The sequence below is a fragment of the Microcaecilia unicolor genome, chromosome 8 (assembly GCF_901765095.1).
Source record: "Microcaecilia unicolor chromosome 8, aMicUni1.1, whole genome shotgun sequence".
Lineage (NCBI taxonomy): Eukaryota > Metazoa > Chordata > Amphibia > Gymnophiona > Siphonopidae > Microcaecilia > Microcaecilia unicolor.
This window is the reverse complement of record NC_044038.1, coordinates 93447008-93468886: the sequence shown is the minus strand read 5'-3', so window position 1 is coordinate 93468886 and position 21879 is coordinate 93447008. Positions and strand designations below refer to the sequence as shown.

The following is a 21879-nucleotide window of genomic DNA, read 5'->3' as shown; positions in this document are numbered from 1 at the left end:
ATGCTGCTTGGGGGAGAAGTTCCTCTTGAAGGAAGAGGGGGCAGAGGAGCCCGACTTGCCCGGGCGGTACCGACGGGCTTCCTGAAACCGTCCTCTGGAGTTACCGGGGCAAGCACTGGCCCGAGCCCTGACCTCTGGTAACCTCTTGCCCTTAGACGTGCCGAGATCGGTCACAATTTTGTCCAGCTCGACCCCAAAGAGCAGCTTGCCTTTAAAAGGCAACTTAGCCAGGCGGGACTTAGAGGCGTGGTCAGCAGACCAATGCTTCAGCCAAAGCCACCGCCGCGCAGAGACTGTCTGAGCCATACCCTTAGCCGAGGCTCTCAAGACATCATACAGCAAGTCTGCCAAATAAGCCAAGCCCGATTCCAGGGCCGGCCAATCAGCCCTCAAGGAAGGATCCGAGGGGGAAGCCCGCTGCACAATCGTCAGGCACGCCCTGGCCACATAGGAGCCGCAAACTGAGGCCTGCAAACTTAAAGCAGCCGCCTCGAAGGACGATCTTAAGGCCGCCTCCAATCTTCTGTCTTGGGCGTTCTTTAGGGCCATGCCACCTTCCACCGGCAACGCCGTTTTCTTAGTCACCGCAGTGATTAAAGAATCCACGGTAGGCCAAAGAAAGGCCTCCCGTTCACTTTCAGGCAGAGGATAGAGGCGGGACATCGCCCTAGCCACTTTGAGGCTCGCTTCCGGGACATCCCATTGAGCCGAAATCAAGGTGTGCATGGCATCATGCACGTGGAAGGTTCTAGGCGGGCGCTTCGTCCCCAGCATAATGGCGGAGCCAACAGGGGCTGAGGGAGAGACGTCCTCCGGAGAGGAAATCTTCAAAATGCTCATGGCCTGCAATAACAGGTTGGGCAAGTCCTCTGAGCGAAAGATCTGCGCTGCAGAGGGGTCATCCGCTCCATCCGAGCGGGAATCCGTCTCCTCCAAGGAATCCCCAAAGGACCGTTGGGAGAACTCCAATACGCTGCCCTCATCTACATCAGTGGAGACAGAGTCCTCTAAGGCCTGGAAATCCACCCGAGGGCGTTTACTTCCGGGGCCTCAACCCCTTTATCGGACAAGGGAGTAGGGGCAGCGTTTTGCATAAGGAAGGCCAGATGCAGCAGCAAAATGAACTCGGGGGAGAAACTCCCCAGACTGTGCACTTCAGCAGCCTGGGCCACAGCCCTAGACGCACCCTCAACCGGCGCTCGCAAGAGCGGGGGGAGAAACATGCTGCGCATCCAAAAATGGCGTCAGGCGCGACACTCCGCGAAGGAGCCGCGCGGGAAGAACGGCGCTTAACTTTGGCCGCTTTTTTGCCGTCGCCCAAATCGAGGGCGGCCATAGTATTAACGTCTCCCACCTCAAGGGCGGCCCAAGAAGAAGCCGTCCGAGCAGAGTGGCCGGCCAAGATGGCGGAGGCGAGCAGCGGGGGATGGGTGTTTATGGCGGGAAAAACCGCCGCACCGGAGGAAGAACCGGGACACTGACCGGCCTCCAAACTGACATCCAACAAGGGCGAATCAGACTTTAAGACCCCCGCATCCCCGCTAGAAGCGGACACGCGGTCCAGGGAGCGATTCTTTGCGCCCTCGCCCTCCGACGCCATAGGCCACGTGGAGACCGATCGGGGAACCCCCTGCCCGCTACAAAAAGGTAAAAATTACCTGCTTCTCGCTCCGAGCTGTAACGAACTGGTGTCCCAGTGAGTAGCTGCAATAAACGTTGAAATAAACGCCCTTAAGGACGTCCAAAATTTTTTTTTTTTCAACGGAGCCAGCGGGAGGGGGGAGAAAAGGAGGGACCTGGCACCACCAGCTTTGCACTTGCTCAAGAAGAGCCCTCAACCCCAGGTACTCAACAAAACCTAAAAATTAGGCTTGGAGACCTAGCCAGAGCTGCTGCTGTGTGTGACCACCACCTGCTGAGATAGAGAACATACTGAGGAGTTTCCGGCAGCACATGACCACATATAGGGAGGCAAAAGGATTGCTCTCTATCTCCACCTGCTGGTAGATGGACACAACCCACCAGTCTATGGATTGATCAGCATGATGATATGGAACACTGTTTAACGGTCTCCATGGGTGCAACCATACACCTGCCAGTAAACGCGATGGACCCAAGGCAGAAATGAAAGTAAGGTCAGTGGTACCCCCCAAAAGCACTGCCAATTCCAAAGAAAGGAGTAATACCAGGTCAGACTTACCCCCACTGACTGGCAGATCCCCTCAGACTCAGACTCTCTGCCTCAGATGAAGGAAAGGTACTGCTCCACCTGTAGCAGTACAAGGAGCCTCTCACTGCAGATTCCCAAGAAAATATGCTCATCAGCTGCTAATACTTTTAGGTTTTGGGGGGGGGGGGGGGGTTGGTGCAGAATCTTGTCCCAGGAAGGGAGGAGGGGGAAGCACAGGGCAAAGGAGACAGGGACCTGGCCTCACCAGATCTGAGCCCTTAACAAGGGAGATATCCACAGTGCTCAACCGTGAGCCAGATGACCACCTATACTAGGAGCAACCCCTCACAGAACGTGATAGGTATGACCATACACTTGCTGGAGACAGAAAGAGTTGTGAAGCTACACAGGGCTTATAAGGCACAGTTTAGTTCCATTATCTGTCTCCACCTGTGGTCGATGAGCACAACTGCCCACAAGTCCTGGAATAGTGTGAAGCAATCCCATAAAATATAGTTTTGAAGATTTAAAATGGTAAGATTGCATTTACCTCTCAAACATTAATTACACGAATGCTCTTTACTTTTGTGTCACTTCTGTGATGCTAGGGGCAGCAGAACAGAGACTAGCTGTAGGCTTCACACAGGACATGACATCAAAAGCTTGGGACAGCACTGTCAGAGGGGGAGGAAAGGAGTATTCCCCCTTCCTAGAATGCTGTCATGGGGGTCTCACACCCCTCCTTTTCCATGCTGCTGCAGCTGCATTACTTAGGTTCAGAGAGAAACAGCTGACTCTTTTAGAAGGTTATCGATTTGTTTGGATGATTCAGAAGCAGATGCATGGAAACAGGCTGAAATTTAGCATGAGTAAAACTCAAATTATTTTGCTTTCCGATTATCCATTTGAGGACATCCCAGATCATTTCTTTATAGGTGACATTTCTTTTCTTTTTCGAGGAATTTTATTAAGTGTAAACAAGATACAAAATAAAATCAGTATTGAAGCAAAAACAATAGAGCCAATGAATAGAACAGTACAGCAAAACATCAACAACACAAGCACCTAAACTGTTACCTCAATTTTGTATGTACATGTGCAAAAGCCCCCCCTCTCCCACCACCTCCCCTCTACCCCTAGGTATAGACAAGGTGTATGCTGGAACATCAAGAACAGTGATCCAAAAAGGGTTTCCAGAGCTGCTGCCACTTATTTAAAGTCTTATTACGTTTATGGGTCATCTGCTCCATGGTCAATCTAAATCATAGTTTAGTAATCCATTTGCTAGAAGGTAGTACCTCCACTGCCTTCCAAGCTGACGCCAGGGTAAGCCAAGTTGCATTAAAGCAATACTGAAGCAAGCATTGTTGTCGCTGAAGCAAGCCTGGCACTGGCCTATTGAGCAGAGAGCTTTCCAAGTCCCAAGGCTAGCGTTGAATGATATACTGTACTGACTTCCAATAAGCTCTCATTTTAGGGCACACCTACCAAATGTGGCCCATGATACCCCCAACCCACCACAATACCACCAGCAGAGTGGCAAAATACAGGAACACATCTGGTGAAGACTAGCTGGAGTTTGATACCATCTATACATGATCTTCAACCCATTTTATTTTAAAAATGAACTGCCCTAGACAAAGCAGCTTCCATGGCTGTCCAATCACGCTCCTCATAGTGGGTACTCAGGACTGACTCTCATTTAACCTGATGGGACACACTCAGTGGGGCCCCATCCCAAAGATGCCTATAAAAAACAGATCAGTATTGTGTGTTACGGAAATCTGCACAAACACCTTCCAAAAATATATTTCCCTTGTAATCTGAGGTTGAATTGCTGAAAAGTTAAAAAATGAGCGAGTTGTACATCAACATATTGATCACTAGGTGGCAGCTGGTAGTCTCAAGCAAGTTCCTCAAAAGAAACCAACTGTGACTCAAACAATTGCCCCCGAGTAGATAAATTAGTACTCCTCCAATGTCGAAAGAGCCCCCCACCCCCACCATGAGGCCTGCCCAGGTAGAAAACGAGGATTACCAACAATTGGAGAGTGCTTAGATAACTGAAAGTCCTGCACCATTCACACACTATCCCAGACCTTTAATGTGTAACTAGTTGTAAAGCACACAGTAGAAGGCAGTCGTCTATGAATCGGTAAACACCAAAGCAAGCAAGCAAGCGACAATGATCCCATGTAATGTTGTTCAATGGCAATCCACATCTTATGAAGAGCACCCAAAAACCATTCCATCATGGCCTGACCTTGTGCCACCTGATGATAAAGAAAAAGTTAGGGACACCCAGCCCCCTCTTCTTCCTGTCTTAAAAAAGAAAATTTTGCACAATATGTGGGTGCTTATTATGCCAAACAAAGTGAATGACTATTCTGGATATAACTGGGTATACATAAAACCGGTTAAAAGTACACTGGATAAAAATGAGCCTTTAAAACTAGATCCAGGTCATAATGTATCTGGCTGACACTTTTTCTGGTTCACAGTTTTTAGCATATTGTAATGTTAAAGTAGATATATATACCTTTTTAAGTATCTTTTTATTTCCCACCACCTTATTCATGGCTTTAGTGGCATGGTATGTTCAGGTTTTAAGGGAAATGGCTATACAGTGCATTGATGCGCTTTAAAGAAATGCCGATTTTCATCCCCTTTTTTTTTAGTGGAGCATAAACTGGTTTAGTTTACCAGCTATGCCTATATTCGGCTTACATTTTTTATTTGTTTTTGAGTCCTGGTTTTTAGGTAGCCTCTGTCAGGGTTTATTTTAAAAGCAGATTCATGTGTATTTCTTTCATTCCCCTCTCCCTCATTCCTCTCTTACTGTGCTGTTCTCTACAGCTTTGGCTGTGTGGCCTGTCAAGTAGAATATACTAACCTATAAGTACCAGATATATACAGTTGACTCCTTTTTAAGGTGACTTGATATTAGCCTTGGCTCATATTTTTAGCAACATCTTTTTTTCATGTTCCATACCTCTTACACACATTTTTCCACTTATTTCCCCTTTGGGTATTAGAGAAATAATGTTCACATATTAATTGTTTTTAAATGACTCCAATGTTATCTCTAGGTCTATACATTTTAAATTTAATTTATAGTTCACATTTTTATTGATATGTTGTTTCTCTTAATGTTATGTTTTTAAACTGACATGTTTATTTATTGATTTATTTGTCTTTTATGTGTGTTTTCAGGTTCATAAATGCAAGGTTTTTTCAATGTTACATAAGTTCACTATTACTGTGTATTTTTTATCTGCAGTCTGGTGACCCTTGAGGCAGGAAGTTTTTCTGCCAAAACACTAGTCCATGTAAGGTCTTCAGTTTTGGTGCCTAATAAAAAATTTCAACTTGAATTCTCCATGCTTGAGAGTTGTGTCTCCCCAGTGCTTTTTTTGTAGAAAAAAAGGTGCCGGTACTCATTATGGGCGGGGTCACCACATATGGCTCCACCCCTATGATAGCCACACCTACATTAGCCACACCTCTTATACCAGCTATGGCGCATATAAACAGACATCATTGAAAATATTATACTAGTATAGGAGAACAAAATTATGCGATTTTTTTCATTATAAATAATTTCTGTAAGCTGTTACAGCTCCAGTATACCCAGTGCAAAATAAGACAGCAGATGTAAGTTCTCAAATTGGACATATTTCAAACACTAAAATGAAAATAAAATGATTTTTTCTACCTTTGTTGTCTGATGACTTTGTTTTTCTTTCCATATTGGTCCCAGTCTCTGATTCAGCTGCTCTCTATCTGTTCTCTTAACTCCGTTTCCAGGGCTTCCTTTCCATTTATTTCTTTACTTTCCGCCTTTCTTCTTCATTTCTTGTCCTACATCCGTAAGTAAAAGCTGTCCACTGGATCCAGCTTCTGCCTATTTTCTTCATCCATGTGCAGTTTTTCTCCTCTCTTCCTTTTCTCTCATCTCATTCCTCACTCTTCCCTCCCCAGCATCCATGTCCAGCATTTCTTCTCTCTCCCTTCCCTCTCCTCCATCCATGTCCTGCAACTCTCTTCTCTCCCCTGCCCTCCTCCAGGCATCCATACCCACTCAGCGATTCCCTTTGTTCCCCTGCCCCCCCTCCAGGCATCCATACCCACCCAGCGATTCCCTTCTCTCCCCAGTGATTCCTTTCGCTCCCCTGCCCCCCTTCAGGCATCCATACCCACCCAGCGAAGTCCCCTGCCTCCGTCGCAGCAGCCGCAGGGAAAGGCCGTCTCTAGCCTTCCCTTTGTTTCCAGTCAATGTCCCGCCTTTGCGGAAAAAGGAAATGACATCAGAAGAAGGCGGGACACTGACTGGAAACGAAGGGAAGGCTAGAGACAGCCTTTCCCTGCGGCTGCTGCGGAGGTAAATGATCAACGATGACAATTTAAACCCCCCAGAGCGCGGGAGATGAGGTAAGCATGGCTTGTGGCGCCCTCCTGCCATGCTTACCTCACTTAACGCCGGCTCGCCTGCCACAACAACCGGCTTGCAAGAGCTCTTGCGAGCCGGTTCCAGCACTTCACGCCCCTGGGGGACTGAGAGGAATTGCAGCGCAAAAAAAAAGGTGCCGGTACACTGTACCATTGCGTACCGGCACAAAAAAAGCACTGTGTCTCCCTCCACTCCCTTTTGATCTTCTTTGCAACTCGTAGAGGGCATCTTCCCATTTCTCTCGTGGACCTTATTCTGGATATAAGACATCACATGAAGGACCGTGGAACCGAAACAGGCAACACTTGAAACAAATAAAGCTTAGGTAAGATGTTCATTTTAGTGAGGCCATGCACCCAAACCAAGAATGCGGCAATGACTCCCATGTATCACACAACAAAGCAGGATAATCAACCTTAAACAAATCATAATAATTCAGAGTAAGCTATACCCCCCAAATACTTAGGTATGTGTTCCACCCATATAAAACTAAAGGAACCTCTCAGTTTGCAAAAGATCTCCATGTAAACTGATATTAAGTGTTTCAGCCTTGCTCATGTTGGCCTTAAAGCCCAACACAGAAGAATATTAGGAAGCAAATTAGGAAGCAAAATTAAAGGATTAGTAAGGGTTAAAAGAACGTCATCTGCAAATAATTCCACCTTATAATCTACTGTATCCACCTGAAGTCCAGTTATAATCAGGACACACTCATATGGCTGCTGCTAAAGGCACCATGACTAACGCAAAGAGCAGAGAGGTGCAGTGGCGTAGCAAGGGGGGGGGGGTGCTCCCTGCCAGCTCCCCCCCCCCTCGGCGCATCGACACCCCCCCCCCCGACCAGCTTACGCACCCTACCTTTAAAAAGAATATCGTAATCTCAGGTGAGGTGCAGCGCCTCGCGCCTGCCCTGCACGTAAAAGAAATGTGGACCGTCGGGCCTTCCCTCGCTCTATCTGTCCCGCCCTCCGCTGACGCAACTTCCTATTTCCGCAAGGGCAGGACAGACAGAGCAAGAGAAGGCCCGACTGTCCACATTTCTTTTACGTGCAGGGCAGGCACGAGGGGCTGCGCCTCGCCTCGGATTCCGACATTCTTTTTAAAGGTAGGGTGCGGGAGCTGGTCGGGGGTGAGGGGGATGTCGATGCGCCGAGGGGGGGGATGTCATCGTGCTGCACCCGGGGGGGGGGGGGGGGTGCAACGGCGAACTGCCCCGCCCCGGGTGGCAGCCCCCCCCCCCCTCCGCTATGCCACTGGAGAGGTGACACCCTTGATAGGTACCCTGCCCCAACCCAAACATCGAAGAATTGTTACCATTAATTTGCACACAAGTTCTAGGAACACCTAGAACACCTCAATCCAACTCCTAAATTGCGATCCAAATCCAAATTTAGCCAAAACAGAATCCGTAAAAAAACAATGGACTCTGTCAAAGGAGTTCTCAGCATCTATACTGAGAAGGCACACAGGAGTCTGCGTAGCTCTAGCAATCCCAATCAAATTAATGGCACGGTGAATGTTATCTGAGGTTTGCTGGCCTGGGACAAAGTCCACCTGATCAGGATGAACTAATATAGACTCTAGCGCTTAATAGAATTGAGAACTATAGAGCTTTAGAGTCTCTTCAAATATTGGAAAGGCATTTATCTTTAAACTGCCACTCACCAAGACTTTATTTTGTGCGTAGTGTGTTTCCAACTATTGACACATTTGATTCCAGACAGATCTTTTATTTAACATCCCCTTAAGACTATTGATGCAGGCCAATCAGGCCGAAACATGGCCAGTGTCAATTCTTGGACGCTAATAAACATCTTATACCTTCATATTGTCTGGGTATTATTTTTACATAAGTACACAAGTAATGCCATACTGGGAAAAGACCAAAGGCCCATCAAGCCCAGCATCCTGTCCCTGACAGCGGCCAATCCAGGTCAAGGGCACCTGGCAGCTTCCCAAACGTACAAACATTCTATACATGTTATTCCTGGAATTATGGATTTTTCCAAGTCCATTTAGTAGCGGTCTATGGACTTGTCCTTTAGGAAACCGTCCAAACCCTTTCTAAACTCTGCCAAGCTAACCGCCTTCACCACATTCTCCGGCAACGAATTCCAGAGTTTAATAACGCGTTGGGTGAAGAAACATTTTCTCCGATTTGTTTTAAATGTACTACACTGTAGTTTTATCGCATGCCCCCTAGTCCTACTATTTTTGGAAAGCGTGAACAGACGCTTCGCATCCACCTGTTCCACTCCACTCCATTCATTATTTTATATACCTCTATCATGTCTCCCCTCAGCCGTCTCTTCTCCAAGTTGAAAAGCCCTAGCCTCCTTAGTCTTTCTTCATAGGGAAGTCGTCCCATCCCCGCTATCATTTTCGTAGCCCTTCGTTGCACCTTTTCCAATTCCACTATATCTTTCTTGAGATGCGGCGACCAGAATTGGACACAATACTTAAGGTGCGGTCGCACCATGGAACGATACAGCGAATGCTACATACCTGTAGAAGGTATTCTCCGAGGACAGCAGGCTGATTGTTCTCACTGATGGGTGACGTCCACGGCAGCCCCTCCAATCGGAAAACTTTACTAGCAAAGGCCTTTGCTAGTCCTCGCGCGCCGATGCGCATCTGCGGCCGTCTTTCCGCCCGAACCGGCTCGTGTTCGTCAGTCCCGTATGTAGCAAGACAAAGACAAGGGAAGACACAACTCCAAAGGGGAGGCGGGCGGGTTTGTGAGAACAATCAGCCTGCTGTCCTCGGAGAATACCTTCTACAGGTATGTAGCATTCGCTTTCTCCGAGGACAAGCAGGCTGCTTGTTCTCACTGATGGGGTATCCCTAGCCCCCAGGCTAACTCAAAACAACAAACATGGTCAATTGGGCCTCGCAACGGTGAGGACATAACTGAGATTGACCTAACAATTTATCCAACTAACTGAGAGTGTAGCCTGGAACAGAACAAACATGGGCCTAGGGGGGTGGAGTTGGATTCTAAACCCCGAACAGATTCTGAAGCACTGACTGCCCGAACCGACTGTCGCGTCGGGTATCCTGCTGCAGGCAGTAATGAGATGTGAATGTGTGGACAGATGACCACGTCGCAGCTTTGCAGATCTCTTCAATAGTGGCTGACTTCAAGTGGGCCACTGACGCTGCCATGCCTCTAACATTATGCGCCGTGACATGACCCTCAAGAGCCAGCCCAGCCTGGGCGTAAGTGAAGGAAATGCAATCTGCTAGCCAATTGGATATGGTGCGTTTCCCCACAGCCACTCCCCTCCTGTTGGGATCAAAAGAAACAAACAAATGGGCGGACTGTCTGTTGGGCTGTGTCCGCTCCAGATAGAAGGCCAATGCTCTTTTGCAGTCCAATGTGTGCAGCTGACGTTCAGCAGGGCAGGAATGAGGACGGGGAAAAATGTTGGCAAGACAATTGACTGGTTCAGATGAAACTCCGACACAACCTTTGGCAAGAACTTAGGGTGAGTGCGGAGGACTACTCTGTTATGATGAAATTTGGTGTAAGGGGCCTGGGCTACCAGGGCCTGAAGCTCACTGACTCTACGATCTGAAGTAACTGCCACCAAGAAAATGACCTTCCAGGTCAAGTACTTCAGATGGCAGGAGTTCAGTGGCTCAAAGGGAGGTTTCATCAGCTGGGTGAGAACGACATTGAGATCCCATGACACTGTAGGAGGTTTGACGGGGGGCTTTGACAAAAGCAAACCTCTCATGAAGCGAACAACTAAAGGCTGTCCTGAGATCGGCTTACCTTCCACACGGTAATGGTATGCACTGATTGCACTAAGGTGAACCCTTACAGAGTTGGTCTGAGTCTGGTCTCAAGACAAGTGCAGAAGGTATTCAAGCAGGGTCTGTGTAGGACAAGAGCGAGGATCTAGGGCCTTGCTGTCACACCAGACGGCAAACCTCCTCCATAGAAAGAAGTAACTCCTCTTAGTGGAATCTTTCCTGGAAGCAAGCAAGATGCGGGAGACACCCTCTGACAAACACAAAGAGGCAGTCTACGCTCTCAACATCCAGGCCGTGAGAGCCAGAGACCGGAGCTTGGGATGCAGAAGCGCCCCTTCGTCCTGTGTGATGAGGGTCGGAAAACACTCCAATCTCCACGGTTCTTCGGAGGACAACTCCAGAAGAAGAGGGAACCAGATCTGACGCGGCCAAAAGGGAGCAATCAGAATCATGGTGCCTCGGTCTTGCTTGAGTTTCAACAAAGTCTTCCCCACCAGAGGTATGGGAGGATAAGCATACAGCAGACCTTCCCCCCAGTCCAGGAGGAAGGCATCCGATGCCAGTCTGCCGTGGGCCTGAAGTCTGGAACAGAACTGAGGGACCTTGTGGTTGGCTCGAGATGCAAAGAGATCAACCAAGGGGGTGCCCCACACCTGGAAGATCTGGCGCACTACTCGGGAGTTGAGCGACCACCCGTGAGGTTGCATAATCCTACTCAGTCTGTCGGCCAGACTGTTGTTTATGCCTGCCAGATATGTGGCTTGGAGCACCATGCCGTGACGGTGAGCCCAGAGCCACATGCTGACGGCTCCCTGACACAGGGGGCGAGATCCGGTGCCCCCCTGCTTGTTGATGTAATACATGGCAACCTGGTTGTCTGTCTGAATTTGGATAATTTGGTGGGACAGCCGATCTCTGAAAGCCTTCAGAGCGTTCCAGACCGCTCGTAACTCCAGGAGATTGATCTGCAGATCGCGTTCCTGGAGGGACCAGCTTCCTTGGGTGTGAAGCCCATCAACATGAGCTCCCCACCCCAGGAGAGATGCATCCGTAGTCAGCACCTTTTGTGGCTGAGGAATTTGGAAAGGACGTCCCAGAGTCAAATTGGACCAAATCGTCCACCAATACAGGGATTTGAGAAAACTCGTGGACAGGTGGATCACGTCTTCTAGATCCCCAGCAGCCTGAAACCACTGGGAAGCTAGGGTCCATTGAGCAGATCGCATGTGAAGGCGGGCCATGGGAGTCACATGAACTGTGGAGGCCATGTGGCCCAGCAACATCTGCCGAGCTGTGATCTGCTGGGACGCTCGCACCCGCGAGATGAGGGACAACAAGTTGTTGGCTCTCGACTCTGGGAGATAGGCATGAGCCGTCCGAGAATCCAGCAGAGCTCCTATGAATTCGAGTCTCTGTACTGGGAGAAGATGGGACTTTGGATAATTTATCACAAACCCCAGTAGCTCCAGGAGGCGAATAGTCATCTGCATGGACTGTAGAGCTCCTGCCTCGGATGTGTTCTACACCAGCCAATCGTCGAGATAGGGGAACACGTGTACTCCCAGCCTGCGAAGCGCCGCTGCTACTACAGCCAAGCACTTCGTGAACACTCTGGGCGCAGAGGCGAGCCCAAAGGGTAGCACACAGTACTGGAAGTGACGTGTGCCCAGCTGAAATCGCAGATACTGTCTGTGAGCTGGCAGTATCGGGATGTGCATGTAGGCGTCCTTCAAGTCCAGAGAGCATAGCCAGTCGTTTTCCTGAATCATGGGAAGAAGGGTGCCCAGGGAAAGCATCCTGAACTTTTCCTTGACCAGATATTTGTTCAGGGCCCTTAAGTCTAGGATGGGACGCATCCCCCCTGTTTTCTTTTCCACAAGGAAGTACCTGGAATAGAATCCCAGCCCTTCTTGCCCGGATGGCACGGGCTCGACCGCATTGGCGCTGAGAAGGGCAGAGAGTTCCTCTGCAAGTACCTGCTTGTGCTGGAAGCTGTAGGATTGAGCTCCTGGTGGGCAATTTGGAGGTTTGGAGGCCAAATTGAGGGTGTATCCTTGCCGGACTATTTGAAGAACCCAACGGTCGGAGGTTATGAGAGGCCACCTTTGGTGAAAAATTTTCAACCTCCCCCCGACCGGCAGATCACCCGGCACGGACACGTTGATGTCAGCTATGCTCTGCTGGAGCCAGTCAAAAGCTCGCCCCCTGCTTTTGCTGGGGAGCCGTGGGGCCTTGCTGAGGCGCACGCTGCTGACGAGAGCGAGCGCGCTGGGGCTTAGCCTGGGCCGCAGGCTGTCAAGAAGGAGGATTGTACCTACACTTACCAGAAGAGTAGGGAACAGTCTTCCTTCCCCCATAAAAACATCTACCTGAGGAGGTAGATGCTGAAGGCTGCTGGCGGGAGAACTTGTCGAAAGCGGTATCCCGCTGGTGGAGCTGCACTACCACCTGTTCAACTTTCTCTCCAAAAATATTGTCCGCTCGGCAAGGGGAGTCCGCAATCCGCTGCTGGATCCTATTCTCCAGGTCGGAGGCACGCAGCCATGAGAGTCTGCGCATCACCACACCTTGAGCAGCGGCCCTGGACGCGACATCAAAGGTATCATATACCCCTCTGGCCAGGAATTTTCTGCAAGCCTTCAGCTGCCTGACCACCTCCTGAAATGGCTTGGCTTGCTCAGGAGGGAGCTTGTCCACCAAGCCCGCCAACTGCCGCACATTGTTCCACATATGTATGCTCGTGTAGAGCTGGTAAGACTGGATTTTGGCCACGAGCATAGAAGAATGGTAGGCCTTCCTCCCAAAGGAGTCTAAGGTTCTAGAGTCCTTGCCCGGGGGCGCCGAAGCATGCTCCCTAGAACTCTTAGCCTTCTTTAGGGCCAGATCCACCACACCAGAGTCGTGAGGCAACTGAGTGCGCATCAGCTCTGGGTCCCCATGGATCCGGTACTGGGACTCGATCTTCTTGGGAATGTGGGGATTACTTAGAGGCTTGGTCCAGTTCGCCAGCAATGTCTTTTTTAGGACATGATGCATGGGTACTGTGGACGCTTCCTTAGGTGGAGAAGGATAGTCCACGAGCTCAAACATTTCAGCCCTGGGCTCGTCCTCCACAACCACTGGGAAGGGGATGGCCGTAGACATCTCCCGGACAAAGGCCGCAAAAGACAGACTCTCAGGAGGAGAAAGCTGCCTTTCAGGGGAGGGAGTGGGATCGGAAGGAAGGCCATCAGACTCCTCGTCAGAGAAATATCTGATGTCCTCCTCCTCCTCCCACGAGGCCTCACCATCGGTATCAGACACAAGTTCATGAACCTGTGTCTGAAGCCGTGCCCGACTCGACTCCGTGAAAACACGGCCACGGTGGGAGCGTCGAAAGGTAGACTCCCTCGCCCGCACCGGCGAAGCTCCCTCCGCCAACGTCGTCGGGGAGCCTTCCTGGGAGGTGACCGCAGTCGGTACCGCAAGCGGCACCGATGTCGGAGACCTCACCCCGGGCAAGGGGCCAGCCGGCGCCTCACTCGATGGTACCGGTGGCGCAAGCACCCCCGGTACCAGAGGGGAAGGACGCAACAGCTCTCCCAGGATCTCTGGGAGAACGGCCCGGAGACTCTCGTGCAGAGCGGCTGTGGAGAAAGACATGGAAGCCGATGCAGGCGTCAGTCAGAGTCTGTTCCGGGCGTGGAGGCTGTTCCGGGCTGTCCAAGGTGGAGCGCATCGACACCTCCTGAACAGAGGGTGAGCGGTCCTCTCGGTGCCGATGCCTACTGGGTGCCGACTCCCTCGGCAACCCAGAGCTCTCGGTACCGATGTGGGAAGGAGACCGGTGTCGATGCTTCTTTGACTTTTTCAAACGAAGCATGTCACCGGAACTTCCCGGTACCGACGAGGAGGACGTAGAATCCAGCCGTCGCTTCCTCGGGGCTGAGGCCGAAGAAGGTCGGTCTCGGGGTGGCTGTACCGCAGGAGCCCTCAGGGTAGGGGGAGACCCACCCGAAGGCTCACCGCCACCAGCAGGGGAATGGACAGCTCTCACCTGCACTCCAGTCGAAGCACCACCGTCCGACGACATCAGCACTAGTGGAGGTCCCAGTACCACCGAAGCCGACGCAGCCTTTCGATGTCTCGGTACCGACGATGCAGAGGGTCGATACCTCGATGCAGTCGATGCCGAGGTCGAAGGTCTTGAAGCTGTCGACGTCGATGCACTCGATGCCCCCGGTGCTGTTGCCGACGAAGAGCCCGAGAACAACATGTTCCACTGGGCCAATCTCGCTACCTGAGTCCTTTTCTGTAAAAGGGCGCAAAGACTACAGGCCTGCGGGCGGTGCCCAGCCCCCAGACACTGAAGACACGACGCGTGCCTATCAGTGAGCGAGATTACCCGGGCGCACTGGGTGCACTTTTTGAAGCCGCTGGAAGACTTCGATGACATGGGCGGAAAAATCACGCCGGCGAAATCAAAACTCGTAATGGCGGTAAAGGCACCAAAAATAGGGAGAGAAAAAACCCGAACCAAGGCCTCAAAAAGGCCTACCCCGGAAACAAAAACTTAGCGCAGCAAAACTGGAAACACGGGAAAAGGGGAAAAGACCGTAAAGGTCTTCTTCCAAGTTCTTTTTTTTTTTTTTTTTTAGCAAAAACTCAAAGACGCGCGAGGGTCAACTTGAGGGGCGCGAAACGGCGCAACACGACCGTCCCGAGCGCGGACAAAAGAAGATTGACGAACACGAGCCGGTTCGGGCGGGAAGACGGCCGCGCATGCGCGGTGCGCATCGGCACGCGAGGACTAGCAAAGGCCTTTGCTAGTAAAGTTTTCCGATTGGAGGGGCTGCCGTGGATGTCACCCATCAGTGAGAACAAGCAGCCTGCTTGTCCTTGGAGAAAACAGCATTACAACATCCTTACACCTGTTTTCCATACCTTTCCTAATAATATCCAACATTCTATTCGCTTTCCTAGCCGCAGCAGCACACTGAGCAAAAGGTTTCAGTGTATTATCAACGATGACACCCAGATCCCTTTCTTGGTCCGTAACTCCTAACGTGGAACCTTGCATGACGCAGCTATAATTCGGGTTCTTTTTTCCCACATGCATCACCATACACTTGCTCACATTAAACATCATCTGCCATTTAGCCGCGCAGTCTCCCAGTCTCGTAAGGTCCTTCTGTAATTTTTCACAATCCTCTCGCGAATTAACGACTTTGAATAACTTTGTGTCATCAGCAAATATAATTACCTCGCTAGTTACTCCCATCTCTAAATCATTTATAAATATATTAAAGAACAGCGGTCCTAGCACTGACCCCTGAGGAACCCCACTAACTACCCTTCTCCATTGTGAATACTGACCATTTAACCCCACTCTCTGTTTCCTATCCTTCAACCAGTTTTAATCCACAATAGGACATTTCTTCCTATCCCATGACCCTCCAATATCCTCTGTAGCCTTTCATGAGGCACCTTGTCAAACGCCTTTTGAAAATCCAGATACACAATATCAACCGGCTCCCCTTTGTCCACATGTTTGTTTACTCCTTCAAAGAATTGAAGTAAATTGGTCAGACAAGATTTCCCCACACTGAAGCCGTGCTGACTTAGTCTCAGTAATCATTGTCCTTGGATGTGCTCTGTAATTTTTTTTTTTTTTTATGTTTCAACGGTTTTTATTGATGACTTGAAGAAATACAACTCCAACTCAGCACCTTAGAGGTGTTATAACATTACAAACTCAAAATCATAACAAAACAGGGGATCTACCCCATTACTTACAGTCATCATATTTTTCAACATTTCTATCCCCCCCTTCCCCCCCTAGCCATGCTTTATCAACAGTTTTCACCATGGCCAATATACAAATAACAACTTTCATTGGTGTGTTAGCACAGCCTTCCCTTCTCCCGTATCCACATTCCAAAATAATATATTCAAAACTTATATGTTCCCCCCATCTCACATCAAACTCCACCACTTTTAAAGCGTTATGAGGAGCATACTATTACCAAAAAGTTTGTGATATAGTGAAACAACTAAGAAGAGCTCTTCCTCCCCCCTCCCTCTACCTCCCACCCCTTGTTGAGAGATATCCAGCTTTTAACTTATTACCACAAAGGATGATCCAATTTCAAAATACATCTAAAGTGAGTTCACCATTAAACTGCGTCCTTTAGGAGACAGAGTATGAATGTATGGTCCCCAAACATCCAAAAATCGCTTCAACCTCCCAGGGGAGCTTCCCACTCCTCTCCTCTCAAACAATACAAATTCATGTAACTTATTGCGCCAGTGCCAGAAGTCCGGGGGGGTCTCCGCCATCCACTGACTCATTATTAGTCTTTTACCAATCAAGAAGGCCTTCCGAACCATTTGACGGGCTGACCCCCTCTGCAACAGAAAAGCTTCATATTTATCTAACAAGATTCCCATCGGAGAGCACATGATTCTCAAGTCCAAAAGATCCGCCAAATATTGGGCAATAGAATCCCAAAAGTGTCTCACTTTATAGCAGCTCCATAAACAGTGAAAGAAAGATCCCGGAGCCCTCCCACACTTCCCACATAAGGGTGTAGAAACTCCTCCCATCTTGAATACCTGAGCCTTCGTGAGATAGGCCCTATGAAGAATGCGATATTGGCACTCTCTTAGCCCTGCATTCCCCGTTAAGCTCCGTATCCTAGCCGTCAAAACATTGAAATCTAAAGAAAGATGTGGTCTTTCCAAGTCTCCTGCCCATCTCTGACGAATGTTCTCCCGATCCCTGGGCGCCATAAGTGACCCCAATACCTTATGTAACCCGGAAATAGATAGACGTTCACTTTGTACCGAGTGAAAAAACTGTCTCAGTAGGCGACAGTGTCCAGCGCCCAAGGCCTCCATCTCCAATGAATCCACATAGTGTTTTAACTGGGCATAGGCAAAAGCACCGCCCATATCATATCCCAGCCCCAGTGCTCCTAGGTTTAACATACGGCCTTGTCGATTTAATACATGCTCCAATCGATTTATCCCATGTCTCGACCAGGTCCGAAAAACCGCGTTCTCCAAACCCGGCCGAAACAGCAGATTACCCTGAATAGGGAGCAAATCTGATATACACCTATTCAGGCCATACATCCGCATCATGTCTCTCCAAAGCATCCGTAAAGGGAACACAAGTATACTAGACCGTAGATCAGGAGGAAGTGATTTGCTAGGAGCCTGCAAGAGAAAATTAAAGTGACACGGTGCATAATATTGGCTTTCCAATCTCCTCCAAGTATAATCATCTCGCGCCAAAAACCAATCTCCAAGATGACGCAGAAGGCAGGCCCAATTGTACCTCCTTAGATCCGGGAGCCCTAGACCTCCCTCCCTCCAAGTCCCCTGCAGCATATGTAGTGACAATTTTGCTTTTCTACCTCCCCAGCAGAAGCACCTGATCACTTTGGTCAACAAATTCACATCTTTTGTTTTCAAATAAAGGGGCAACATATGCAGCAAATACAACCACCTAGGAAACTCTATCATTCTGAATAATTGAATCCGTCCACTGAGAGACAGAGGCAACGACCGCCAAGCACGTAATCTCTCCGTCGTGTTCCTTAACAGTCTAGAAACATTCAAACTATACAGCTCTGAGACTTTCATCGAGATATGTAGACCAAGATATTTGAAAGATCCCGGTGCCCATCGAAGAGGAAATCTCTCTCCCCACGTTTTCTTTAGGCCTTCCATCGAGGGCAGTGCCAGTGATTTATTGTAATTAAGACGGAACCCTGCAAAATCCCCAAACTCCGTAAATAATTCCAAAAGAGCCGGTAAAGAAGAGTGCGGTTCTGTGAGATGTACTAGCAAATCGTCTGCAAAGGCAGAAAGCAAGAACTCAGAATTCCCTATCTGTACACCTTTAATCTCCGGGTGTTGTAGTATTTCTCGGAGGAGAGGGTCCAAGGATAAAACAAATAAAAGAGGAGACAAGGGACATCCCTGTCTCGTCCCTCTATAGATCCGGAAGGATCTCGAGCGTTCTTCATTTACCCATACATAGGCACTCGGCACCGAGTATAGGACCTTGACCGCTTCTAGGAAAAAGCCTTCAAAACCATAAGCATGTAGTACCGCAAACAAATGTGACCAACTGACCCGGTCAAACGCCTTTTCCGCATCAAAGCTCACTAAGAGCGACGGAAGGCGGCTTTTGGTTACAACTTCTAAAGATGTCAGTAAAGACCGAACATTTTTCACTGCCGTCCTTCCCCGCACAAAACCCACCTGGGATTCCTCAACCAGGGATGGTAAAACCAATGCTAATCGATTGGCTAAGATCTTAGCATATAGTTTTGCGTCTACATTGATCAAAGAAATGGGTCTATAAGATCCCGGGTCCATCACATTTTTCCCCTCTTTAGGTATCACAATAATTTGAGCTTCTCGAAATGTAGCAGGGAGCGTCTGCTTAGCCACCATTGAGTTAAACAAATTCAATAAAGGCCCCTGAATCTGATCGTAAAACTGTTTATAAAATTCCACTCTATAACCATCAGGTCCAGGAGCCTTGTGAGAAGCACTCTGTTGTAAAGCCAACATCAGCTCTCCCTCTGTAATTGGTGCATTCAATCCTTCTCTCTGCCGATCAGAGAGGCTAGGTAAATCCAAATTGTCTAAATACAGAGTGCTATCTAATACTACGTCTCGGTCCGATGCATATAGCGCCTCATAGAACTTACCAAAAGTGTCCGCAATATCTCTAGCTTCTCTCACCATCTTCCCATCTCCTGTTTTCAACTGTGAAACCCGATTGATCCCTTCCTTCCTACGAACCATTCTAGCCAACATACTTCCTGCCTTGTTACCATATTGGAACAGGCGATATTTATAATACAGCTGAGTCTTGGTCGCCCGTTGATGTAATAACTCATTGAGTTCTTTCTGTGTCTCCAATAAAGCCACTCTATTTGAAACCGTGGGGGAGTGCCCATATATTCTCCGCAACCCTTGAACCAAACCTCCCAGTCGAACAATTTCCCTATCCCTCATTCTCTTTTTATGCGTTGAATAGGAAATGATATCTCCCCTTATCACCACCTTTGCTGTTTCCCAGAACAGAGCCGGCTGACTTGCATGGGCTCCATTATGATAAATATAATCCTCCCATCTATTTAATAGGTGCCCATGAAATCTCGAATCTCTCACCAAGACCCCAAGACCCCAAGACCCCAAGAGATAATCTGAATAACATTGTATTAAATCACATTATATGGTATAGATCTCTTCAAATGCTCTCTTAGGAATATCGAGCTTTAGATAGTCGTCAGGCAGCAAGATCTTGCACTCCCGTTAAGTTCCGAAAATTCTGGTCTACCAGGCTGGATCATTCATGCCGGTCCCTCTGCTCTCACAGCCTGCTGTGCAAATTTCAGCGCCTCTTCCACCGTGTTAAAAAACTGTGGGGACCCTCTGTACCAAACCTTCAGCCGGGCAGGATAAAGTAAAGCAAATTGGATCTTTTTCGTGAACAAAAGTTGGCACACATCTCGGTATGCCCTCCTCTGCTGAGAAACCGCCATGGAATAATCCTGGAAACAGCGCACCACACAATTCTCGTATTTCAGCTGCTCTACTTTCCTAAGCGCTCGAAATATCTCCTGTTTATGTGCAAAATTGAGCACTTTAAAGATCACCACTCTGGGTCTCTGATCTTCTTTTCTCAGAGGGCCCAGTCTGTGGGCGCGTTCCACGCGTAGCGGGCCTGTTACCAATGTTAAGTTAAGTGCAGCAGGAAGCCAGGATTCCAATACAGATCTCAGGTCTGTTTCTTTGATATTTTCTGGCAAACCTATCATTCTGATATTGCTCCTCCGTGCCCTGTTTTCAAGGTCCTCTAATTTAGCCTCTAAGCGTTCCACTTTTTGTTTCAGGGTTTTATCTGCTTGTTCCTGTCTCTGCACATAATCTTCCACATCTGATAGTCTCTGTTTGTACTGGGCAAACTCCGTCTGAATTCCGCCCAACTTGTCGTCTATTCCCTGTAGTTGTTCTGTGATTCTTTGCAGTTTTAAATCTACAGAGGCCTCCAGCATTAAAGATACTTCTGCCGCTACCTCTGCAGCCCACGCGGAGCTCACCGTCGGAGGACTCCCGCTCCTTGCGTCCGCCATCTTGGATTCAACGATCCGGCTTCTTGTCCCCTCTTTCTTCCCCGATTTTGCTGCCATCCGCTTTTTCTTAGTCGCGGTTTATTAGCACTAATATTAGCTCGGGACTTCGCTTATATTTCAGGTGAGTCACCAATTTCGCCGATGCGTTTTATCGCTGTTCTATCTCAGGCAGGGGGGGGAGCTCAGCACGACGACAGCCACCCTCTAGCCATGCATCACGTGATCCTGTAATTTTATTTTTAATAATAGCCTCTACCATTTTCCCCGGCACCAACGTCAGACTCAGCGGTCTATAATTTCCCGGATATCCCCTGGAACCTTTTTAAAAATCGGCATTACATTGGCCAATCTTCCGGTACCACGCTCGATTTTAAGGATAAATTGCATATCACTAACAGTAGCTCCGCAAGTTCATTTTTCAGTTTTATCAGTACTCTAGGATGAATACCATCCGGTCCAGGTGATTTGCTACTCTTCAGTTTGCCTTACTGCCCCATTACATCCTCCAGGTTTACCGTGAAGTCAGTAAGTTTCTCCGACTCGTCCGCTTCAAATACCATTTCCGACACCAGTATCCCATCCAAATCTTCCTCGGTGAAGACCGAAGCAAAGAATTCATTCAATCTCTCCGCTACGTCTTTGTCTTCCTTGATCGCCCCTTTTACCCCTCGGTCATCCAGCGGCCCAACCGATTCTTTTGCCGGCTTCCTGTTTTTAATATACCGAAAACATTTTTTACTATGTTTTTTCGCCTCTACTGCTATCTTTTTTTCGTAATCCCTCTTGGCCTTCTTTATCTGCGCCTTGCATTTGCTTTGACACTCCTTATACTGCTTCTTGTTATTTTCAGACGGTTCCTTCTTCCATTTTCTGAAGGCGTTTCTTTTAGCCCTAATAGCTTCCTTCACCTCACTTTTCAACCACGCCAGCTGTCTTTTGGATTTCCGTCTTTCTTTTCTAATTCGCGGAATATGTTTGGCCTGGGCCTCCAGGATGGTATTTTTGAATTGCATCCACGCCTGTTATACAGTTTTTACCCTCTCAGTTTTTTCTTAACCGTTCTTCTAATTTTATCATAGTCTCCTTTTTTTGAAGTTAAACGCTAACATATTTGACTTCCTATGTATAGTTACTTCAAGGTTGATATCAAAACTGATCATATTATGATCACTGTTATCAAGCGGCCCCAGTACCATAACGTTCCCCACTAGATCATGTGCTCCACTAAGGACCAAGTCTAGAATTTTTCCTTCTCTCGTCGGCTCCTGCACCAGCTGCTCCATAAAGCTGTCCTTGATTTCATCAAGGAATTGTACCTCTCTAGCGTGTCCCGATGTCACATTTGCCCAGCCTATATTTGG

General features: G+C 48.6%; 1 protein-coding gene across 3 annotated transcripts in view; it reads right to left on the bottom strand.

The window, feature by feature from the left end:
• The window catches only part of PROSER3 (proline and serine rich 3), a 265873-nt gene that overhangs the window by 80870 nt on the left and 163124 nt on the right, over nt 1–21879 (bottom strand). Inside the window, exon 1 of one of the 3 annotated variants that reach the window (XR_003943138.1) lies at nt 7304–7360. The exons of the other annotated variants lie outside the window; for them this stretch is intronic. The gene's annotated coding sequence lies outside the window, so the exon portion shown is untranslated. Of the gene's footprint in view, nt 1–7303; nt 7361–21879 lie in introns of those variants that run through there. 3 annotated transcript variants of the gene reach the window in all.